We start from the raw sequence: 10845 nt of genomic DNA, 5'->3' as shown, positions 1-10845 counted from the left end.
CTCTTGAAGTCGGACTGCAAAAACCAAAATCAATTTGGTTAGGGGTTGCACCAGCAAAAGACGGGGTTAAATTTGATGGTCATACGGCTATCACAGTAGTTATAAAATAGCCTATGATGATGTATAGATGGGTATCAATTTTAAGGTCATGAAATGATGATGTCAGTAAAAAAAATTAGCCACTTGGATGACATGGCGCTGACGTGGGTCTGTGTCGTACGGATCCGTATGGATTGTATGGAAAAAATTACGTGGCCTAGTGATTGGGCATATGGCTACTGACTGTATCTACGTTGGCACTGACAGAGTGCTCTGTTGGCAGATAACATGACAAGTTTTGGCCATCGTAAATTTGTTGCGTGGCTAGGGGTTCAGCAATGGACGTGGCTGAGCTTGTGAACTAGAGATCACCGCATGACAGGGTTCATTAGAAGTGGTGACTGGGTGGGTGAGTGATTTAACACTGTGTGGCAGGATGACATGATACCATGTGTCATTTGTCATAGGGTCAAAAATGTCACCACTAAAGATTTGAGACTTCACCAATTTTCGTGGGTAATATCCCACAATTGCTGGGCGAAGGAATAAAATGTACTTTTTATGCACAGGCTCATGGAGCTTCAAATAAAGAGGCTTCTAGATGTTGGATGGGCATGCCATCAATTTGGTCTTGCAGGCTGAAGACTGTGGGCACGGCCGTCAATTTTTGGTTGATTCCGTCGGATTGTGAGGCCGCCAGTTGAGAATGGAAGACCGGCCGGTGGTACAGTATGTGGGATTTGGTATTGCCTGCGAATTAAAAAACCTACAAAAAATAATATATCCGGCCAAATATGCAGACCGGGGGTTGATAGCCAGGCTCTGCCAAAAAAAAATTTTCGACCAAAAAAATAATTCAAAAATATTTGAATAACGGCAGAAAAAATTTCAGATCCAAAAATAACAATTAAACAGATTTGAAAAATCATACCCAATTTGCAAATCGGTGCCTTTGGCTGCCGGTTTGCAAATTTTTTTTGCCTCATGATCAACTTTCACCCAATATAGGTGAGTTTATAGTCGATCTTCACCAAATTAGCACTCCAGATGCAACAAAGAGGTCAGATCTGGCTCTAGACACTCCCAATTTTTGTGAATTCTCTGAAATTGAGGTGCTGAAGCATGAACGGTCTCAAATAGCTACGTGATGAGAATCCTTCTCAGCTCTGATACCATGTAAGAATTTGGCTTAGGCCAAAATTCACCCAAGAACTAAAGAACTCAACACAAGCACATAGTAGACCAAAATAGGTAGAGTATGATCAGAATGATGATATTCATTCAATAATTGGATGCAAGAGTACACTAGGAGTGCTTGAATATAAAGGCCTCAAGAGAGCTTCTAGAATGCATAGAAGTCAGCACCATGACATGTCATACAACTAGGCAAATGTCCACTAGATATGGATTATCCTCCATTAAGCACAGGATTAAGTGCGATGATGTGAGGATAAGACTACAATGGTATAGCACGCAAATCTATGGAGTAGACAACATGTGCTAAATGAGGAGTGCGAAAAACTATGTTGTCATCATAACAACTCAGTGAATGATGCATACTCCTATGTTGTAGACACCATGTGCCTAATTAGAGTTGCATAACTCAATGAGAGTTCACAAACTCCTAAGTGTCTCACCTAAAATAATAATAAAATAATGCATTAACCTAAGTAAAACTTAAGTAAGTGTAATAAGTAAATACTTATTTACACCAACAAATACATCAAAATTAATTATCCAAGACCCAAATAGGTCCACTCAACCCCATCAAAATCCCTTAATCATGTAGGATATCCAACTACAATGGGATTCTCCTACATCAGACTCCCTAGGTGTGAAAAGATGTTCTTAGTAGCTAGAAGAGCATCTTTTGAGATCCAACACATAAATCTCAAACTATTTCTTCACATACATGCCCTCAAAGTCATCAACTTGTACACTCTTTCTCTTTCTGTTCTTATGTTTCTTCACCTCCATCCTCAGTGTTCCATAGGTTTTATGTCCACACTTGTTGCTAACCTTTTCAAAATATGCCAACTCAACTTGGCTACCAATACTCAAGCTCTTTCTACCAACCTCTTCATTTTGAAAAGGAATCAAGGAATTCTTCCTACCACCTTTCTCAATAGTATACACATTCTTGATAGAATCATACACAGCCTTAAAATCATATTGCCAAGGTCCACCAAGAAACACATGATAAATTTTCATGTCCATAATATAACACAACACTTGATCCTCATATTTATGATCTAGAAATCAACAAGGCACTACTCCCTCACTTCCAAAGCATGCTCAACTCGCAACCAAATAATCCTATAAGGATAAGGATGTCTAACTCTCTTCAAACCAAGTTTCTAAACCATCTCCTTAGTAACAAGGTTATCAATAGTACCACTATCCACAATCATATTATTGACTTTAGCAATAGACTTAAAATGAGTCCTAAACAAACTAGTCCTTTAATAAGAATCTAGTGTCCTTTGACCAACCAGTACTCACCAAGCCAATAAACTCTCCCCTTGCTCAGGTTCATGGTCTTCAACCTCATTCATAATAATAACTCTTTTGTCACTAGCCTTCTATGGACATTACTAAGATCTATGTCCTTCTTCATGAGATCTAAAACAAGTACCCTTAAACTCACCTCTACTTGTCCTTCTCTTCCGATCAATAGGTTTCGGTTCATCTTCTATACTTAGTTTAACCTTTGCTGAGTAGTCCATCTTCTCCTTCCCTATAGAACTACCTTGATTCTTCCTCTTTAGCTTCTCCTCTTCTCTCAAGGCATAATGATAAGCATCCTACCCTAATGAAATATTCAATATAACAACCTCATATTGAATATTGAATCTCAAATTATTAGTGTACTGAGCTACCTTTTCCTTTCACAATTCTCTATGCCCAAACCAAATAGTCAACTTATAAAACTCCTCAGTATAATCTTTCATAGATATATCTTTTTGTTTTATCTTTTTCAACCTCTTAAACAACTTAGGTTCATAATCAACAGGAATGGACTTAGCCTTCAACTTAGTCACTATCAATCTCCATGTAGTGATCTTCAATTCACCTTCTTCTTCTTTGTCTCTTTGTAGTTCCTTCCTCCAAAGAGCAACATATCCCTTTAGCTTAGTTTGTGACAACCTTAATCTAAGTGGATCCCTAATATCCTAAAGCTCAAATTAGTCTTCTAATTCACCAATTCAATTAATTAGGTCTTCAATATTCAAAGTACTTAAGAAATTAGAAACCTCCATCTTATGCTTCAACTTCAACTGAGATCCAGGTCCAAAAAATTGACCAACCCTATTTCCTATAGGTCTCTCCACATGATTAGCTCTAGCCTCACCACTTAATCCAACAAATTCAAAGTCTTTAATAGCTTCCCCATAACCATCTTCAATATCCATATGCCAAGGTACACCACCTATAGCAATTATGATCTCAACGATCATATCACTCTTCATTAATGTCATCTCAGATCTAAAAGTGGCTTTAACCTCCTCTATTTCAGATCTAAAATTTTCTTTAACACTCTCTGAGATCCTTTTTTCCACAACATCAATAAGATCATCAATAGCCCTAGGGTCCAATTTTCCTAGAGGCATCTTCCAAGATTTTTGCATACCCTAATAAATCCACTTCACAAAACCCTGGTGCAAACTGCCTCAACTTTGGTGCTTAGTCTATACACCCAGGAACAACCTTCACTCTAATACCACTTGATGTAATACAAGGTAGAAAAATCCCCAAAGGATATGTCCTATCCCCCAAAAAATAAGCACACAATGAAAGCTAAACAACAATGCAAGATTTGAAGCCAAGTCACAATAATTTATTCATAGATAAAACTGATTACATGCAATGTGTTACACTATGAGGCCTTCCTAGTTATGACCAAATATAAAGAAATTAATAGTTTTGCAAGATCCCTTAAGATCCAATCCAAATCCTAGGTAGTCCAGATCCACACTCTAGTAGAAATCTCCAAGGAAAATCTCAACTTGTGTTTGCAAGCCCACCAATAAATATCTTTGTTTTCTAAGCCTTAGCTACTAGCCTTTCTCAAAATTTTCTCCTCTACCATTCCTCTTCTCCAAGATGGATGAATAATGACTAAAGACTTGACCACAACCCCTACTTATACCCAACTAAGCCACAAGTTAGCCCAATATGCTATAAATTAAATATCCCTTACATTAAGTACTTGAAGAGCCATAAGTCAACCTCTAACAAAAATTAAATACCAAATGCATTTAAAGGCTTAAAAGGCTTACAATACTAATTAAATACATCAAAAATAATTACCCAAGACCTAAAAAGGTCCACTCAACCCCACCAAAATCCCTTAATCATCCATGATAACCAACTACCCTCGGATGCTCCTACATCACTAGTTGCGTCCTTGCATTTCCTTTGATTGTTCAGTTTCTAATCAAGATTCCTTGAAATTTCATTATGCCATTTCAATCTTTCATTGGTATGCTTCTCAATTTTTAGTTATTTCTTCATTTTTTCAAATTCATTTCTTAGTTTTTCATTTTCACTCACAACTTTTTGATTCTCATCAAAGGTGTACTTTTATCTCTACTATGTGTTAGTTATTTCTTGATTTGGTTGAGTTACGTTTCATTTTCCTTTAATGAATCTTCTTCTATCTTCTTTGCATCTTCAACATGTTTTCTTGCATCTTCTACAACTCTCTTTTCTTCAATATTTTTACATGTGCTAGCAACTTATTCTTCAAGTTCCCTTTTTACATTCTTTACTTTCTTGTTGAGCTTTCCATTTTATTCCATTAGTTCTTCTACGGTTCTTATTGATTCTTCACACATAGGACCTTTAGATAGTTGCTCAATTTTCTAAATGTAGTAATGAATTTTACTTAACATTTCTATCAATTTATTTCTTATTTCTAGGGTTTTTCTCATTTATTCACGTAGTTCATGAATAATAACCACTTTATCTTCAAAATCTTTCTTATACCTATACTTTTCTATCTTTAGGTATCTTTTCCTCTAGCTATTAGGTTAACATTCTTTGAAGACCTTGACTCTAATACCAATTGTTGGAGTGAAATGGTACTAAGAGGAGGTGAATTATTACAATGGATAAACTACTATTTCAAATCTATAGTTATACTATTGTATTAAGAATTAATCAAATAACTATTGCAATGAAATAAAGTTAGACCACCGGTCATTCACAACATGTAGAACATAATAGTAGTATTTTGGTTACATAGAAATCCCCTATTAGAAGTTAAAAACTATGGTCAGGATAATACCCTTAATCCAATCACTTTAGTTAAAAGGTTTCCTTGTTAGGATCTTACAAATACCCTTTTTGTGAGTTTTCCCTATTAAGTGTATTTGCACACCATTTATAGTACAAGAAGATCTATTAGGACCAACCTTAGTTAGAAGATTTATAATTCCTTCTAAGAGTCCACCTTGTTATAGGATAAAGAGACTAGTTAAGGTCCACCCATGTAATGGATTTCCATCATTGAAACTGTTAGGTAACTATACATTGATTGACCTATCTTTGGAACTCCTTTCCTATCAGATCCTTTTTTCTTTTCTATTGAAACTTCCATTTTTTCAATATTTTCTTCTACATATTCATTCACTCTTTTTCTCTATCTTCACCTATTACCCTATGTTCACCACTTATATGCTTTTTATCTCTGACTCAACTTGTTTTCCGCTTACCTAGTTTTACCTATACTCATTCTTTTTGCCACTTAACTTCTTTTTCTTCTTAATCTTACCCCTTAATTCAAATCACAATCTTATCACACTTGTACCTTATTCTCTTCTCATATTTCTATGTCCTTGACATACTTTCAATCTTTTTATTTGACCATTGTTAAAACTTCTTGTGTGATTCCCAAGATAAGTTAAAACATGTTTATGTTAGAAAGTAAAGTCCACCAAGATAATTGTGCAGGGGGGGAATCAGTTATCCAACTATTAAAACACTTATCAAGATTATTAAATCTTAACCATGTGAAAAATATAATCAAAATCCATAAGAAGATATATATACTCAATAACACCATATATGTTAACTAGGAAAACCCTTGATCAGAAGGAAAACCCTTGTGGTGATGCTACCCACAAAATGATGTACTAATATACAAGTTTCTTGTAAGAGGATGGACTCTATTAGGATCCAATGAAATACATTAAGTACATATTAGTCCCTATTAGGATATTCCAACCCTATTAGGAGTTGTAGAAGGTAGATGGACCCACTGTCCAAATAGCTTTAAGGGAAAGACCACCAAACTCACCATCCAACTAGTCTTTGTATTATTTCTTGAAGAATAATACAAAATGAAATAATCACATCTCCTTCTCTATCCTCTTGACCAGATCAAACCTTTTCTAATCTTGATACCAAATCACCAACTTCACATCCTAATGCAGGAGCATCTTGGTTTTGCTTAGTAGCTACTTTGGAGTTCAAGGGAGGAGGCTTGGTAGTTGCTTTGGTGGGTTCTTGGACTAGTACTCAATTGAATCTAAGGAATTTGGTTCTCAGCATACACTAGGAGCTTGACATGGTCTATGGAGCTCGGCATGGTCTATGGAGCTCGGCATGGTCTTGGGAGCTCGGCATGGTCTATGGTTACTCGGCATGGTCTTGGGACTCGGCATGGTCCTTGGAACTCGGCATGGTCTATGGTTGCTTGGAATGGTATGGGAGGTTGAAAAGGTCCTTGGTTTCTCAGCATGCTCTATGGTTTCTCAGCATGGTCTTGGGACTCAACATGGTCTTTGGCCACTTGGCATGGTCTTTGGTTGCTCGACATGGTCTGGGGGAGCTCGATTTTGCTTAGGAATTTGTTGCATATTGTAGGCCATGTATATAATTTTCTATAATGAGTTAGAGGATTAAAATTTCAAGGATGGAAGAGGGCCTAGATTTCTAACCATATTTTAAATCTCATGTTCTAATTCATCTGGTGCTAGGAGATATTGCAATTTTACTAAGACATCAATTTTGGGAATTTAATTGTTACAGGAGGCCGACTTTGGCATTTAATTTATGTATTTGTATTTAATTTGTGTTCTAGACTGACCTATGGCTTAGATTGGTATAAGTAGGGGTTTTGGAGAAGTCTTTAGGCATTATTTATCCATGAAGGAGAGGTAGAGGAGCTTGGAAGAGTGAATTTTGAGAAGGGCCAGTAGCTGCGGCTTGGAAAACAAGGAGATTGCTTGGTGGGCTTGTGAGCACAAGTTGAGATCTCCTTGGAGGTTTCTACTAGAGTGTGAATTTGGACTATCTAGGGTTTGGGATTGGATCTTTAGGGATCTTGTAGAACTATTACTTTCTTTATATTTGGTCATAACTAGAAAGGCCTTACAGCCTAGCACATTGCATGTAACAGTTATTTTTATAATAAAAGAGTTGTGATTTGGTATCAAATCTTACATTATTACTTCTTCTTGTTGCATTTTTGCTACATGGTTGTATAGCTAGGGGCTAGGACATCTCCTTTGGGGATTCTTCTGCCTTGCGCTACATTAGGTGGTATCAGAGCAAGGTTGTTCCTGAGTGTGTAGATAGATTGCTGAAGTTGAGGCAGTTTGCACCAAGACCTTTTGAGGACATGCAAATTGATTGATGGATGTGAAGATGGAAGTTTTATCATGTTGAGGCATGATCATAGAGAGTTTGTAGATTATAGATTCATGGTCCTAGACTTGTGATGTGGTTCCTAATTGTTCATGCGAGGTGGCAAGTTGTAATCTAAGTTGAAAACAATTTGTTTGTCACAAGGAGCATGGGAAGGATTTGTTGCAAAGGGTTTACAAAGATCTTGGGAGATGGCTCCAAGAGGATTGGACCTTGAGATGATTGTGAAACTTTGTGATGTGGTGGAGAGGAGGTTTTCTGAGATGACTGCTCAATTTGAAGCTAGCTTGGCTGATCGTGTTAAGGATAGGGTAAGGAAGGAATTCGGTAGCTATTTGTGGAGTTGGAGTCTACCAATTTGGAAGAGCATCATTTGACTAGTTAAGAGACTTTTTTGTGAGAGAAGATGGCATAACAAGGTCAAGGTGGAAGAGTTTGGTTTTTTTGATTAGTTTTTGGAGTCTAATACAAAACTTGCAGAACAAATGGAAGTTTTTGCTGAAGATATTCCTAACCTTATTGATGCTAGGATAGAGGTTGGTTTTCATGATCAGTTGGATGAGTCTAACATGGAAATTGTAGAGCACTTGGTCATGGATGATCTGGTTGCTATTGGTGGTGAGTTGTGTATTGTAGATCATCTTGTTGTGAGCAATGAGATGGTTGGTGTTGAGAGTTTGGCATGTCTTGATAGAGATCTTCATATTGTCACCAATGTGGAGTTGGTTGTTGCTGGTATGGATTCACTAGTTGTTTATATGGATGGGGGTTTGTTGATGAAGTGTTATGTTCAATTTGTTCCTAGGAGTGAGCATGGTGATTGGTTGGATGAGATTCTAGTGTTTGACAAAATAATGTGGATGTGGATGATGTGTAGATTGGTTTTCTTATCCCTATTGGAGTGGAAGCATTTGGTGAATATGAAGTTGGTTTTTTCTCTTTCTTTGGGCATCAAAGTGTGGGACACACTTTTCTATTTACCTGGGGAGTCTGATGCAGGAGCATCTTGGTTTTGCTTGGTGGCTACTTTGGAGTTCATGGGAGGAGGCTCAATAGTTGTTTTGGTAGGTGCTTGGACTGGTACTTGGTTGAAGAATTAATTTGGTACTTGACATATACTGGGAGCTTGGCATGGTCTATGGAGCTTGACATGGTCTTGGGAGCTCGGCATGGTCTATGGTTGCTCGACATGGTCTTGGGACTTGGCATGGTCCTTGGAGCTTGGCATGGTCTATAGTTGTTGGGCATGGTTTGGGAGCTCAAAAATTCCCTTGGTTGCTCGGCATGGTCTTGGGACTCGGCATGGTCTTTGGTCACTCGACATGGTCTTTGGTTACTTGGTATGGTCTGGGGGAGCTCGACTTTTCTTAGGAATTTTATTCTTGTTGTATTCTATGTATATAATTTTCTATAACAAGTTAGAGGATGAAAATTTTAGGTATGGAAGAGAGCCTAAATTTCTAATTGCAGTTCAAAGCTTGAGTTCTAGTTCACCCAGAGCTAGGAGATATTGCAATTTTACTAAGACATCAATTTTGGGAATTTAATTGTTGTAGGAGGCCGACTTTGGCATTTAATTTATGTATTTGTATTTAATTTGTGTTCTAGGCCAACCTGTGTCTCAGATTGGTATAAGTAGGGGTTGTAGGGAAGTCTTTAGGCATTATTGATCCATGAAGGAGAGGTAGAGGAGCTTGGAAGAGTGAATTTTGAGAAGGGCTAGTAGCTGCAGCTTGAAAAACAAGGAGATTGCTTGGTGGGCTTGCGAGCACAAGTTGAGATCTTCTTGGAGGTTTCTACCAGAGTGTGGATTTGGACTATTTAGGGTTTGGGATTGGATCTTGAGGGATCTTGTAGAACTATTACTTTCTTTGTATTTGGTCGTAATCGGGAATGCCTTACAGCCCGACACATTGTATGTAATAGTTATTTTTATAATAAAAGAGTTGTGATTTGGTATTAGATCTTGCATTATTGATTCTTCTTATTGTGTTTCCACTACGTGGTTGTATAGCTAGGGGCTTAGACATCTCCTTTGGGGATTCTTATGCCTTGTGCTACATCACATCCAATAATCCCTTGGATTGCTTACTCATATTTATCAAATAATTTGCATATAACAATTGAATGCATGCATCACAAGAGAATAACCTTCCTTTATACCATGTCCTCAAAATAATTTCTCAAGTTAGCCTTGAGGCCTTTCAAATTAATAATAATAAGACCTCATTAAGATATTACAAAATATTACATCTTTTCATTATTACAATCCATTGTCGGCTCATAGTCATTACAATTTCTCACACATGCAACCTATGAACTTTCACACTTACTAATGTCATTACCAAGCATTCTTCATCATAGTCTAACTGTGATCATTTTGATTCTATTCTAGTTAAGAGATACAAATCAATCATTAGAAACCTCTTAATAGATACTATGTCTGCTTACTATCTTTTGTAAATCAAGAATATCTTCCATATGTCTTTGACTCTCTATATGCACACTTATCCACATCATCAGGATACAATGCAGAATACATCCTTAATTGCACTTGACCTAATCATCAATACATAATAAGTATTACCTCATTCTCTATCTTCTACTCTATCAGTCTTTATAGAAATAATGGTATGTTGACATCAATGAAAAACACAGTCATGAATTCAACATGTTGTTGGAAATGTATTATAGACTAGGTGACATAGAGGGGGAGAGGGTGAACTAGGAACCAATAAAACTTGTACTTTAATTCACCAATTAAACTTTCACAATATAATATGATCTAATTGCATGCATGAAAGACTTAAAGCAATAAAACATTCATAACACTTGACACAATATTTGGTAATTTAGAAACCTTACAAACAGAAAGTAAAACTAGGGTGGGGATGATACCACAAGCTTTATTACTACTATATAAAGTTAGCCTATTAAAGGTTTTAATTGATCAATTATAGTGATCTTCCCTATTAGGAGCAATAAGGACTATTAGATCCACCTTGTGAAAGGATTTACAACATATATTGAAGTATGTACTCGGTTAGGAGATTTGGAAAAGACTATTAAGTCTACCTTTTTAGAGGATTTGATTGATGCACCTATTAGGATGAATCAATGGCTGATCTCTTATCTACAACTTAGTTTTTTGAA

The 10845-nt window shown here is 36.7% G+C and overlaps 1 pseudogene; it reads right to left on the bottom strand.

Moving 5' to 3' along the window:
* Nucleotides 1-659: 659 nt before the first annotated feature.
* LOC149545072 (glutamate--tRNA ligase, cytoplasmic-like) overlaps nt 660-10845 on the bottom strand; it is a 117249-nt pseudogene continuing 107063 nt past the window's right edge.

The sequence above is a fragment of the Cupressus sempervirens genome, chromosome 8, assembly GCF_028749045.1.
Source record: "Cupressus sempervirens isolate cs-2001-9-10 chromosome 8, ASM2874904v1, whole genome shotgun sequence".
Classification (NCBI taxonomy): Eukaryota; Viridiplantae; Streptophyta; class Pinopsida; order Cupressales; family Cupressaceae; genus Cupressus; species Cupressus sempervirens.
The sequence above is the reverse complement of the archived record's forward strand: the minus strand, read 5'-3'. Positions and strand labels throughout refer to the sequence as shown.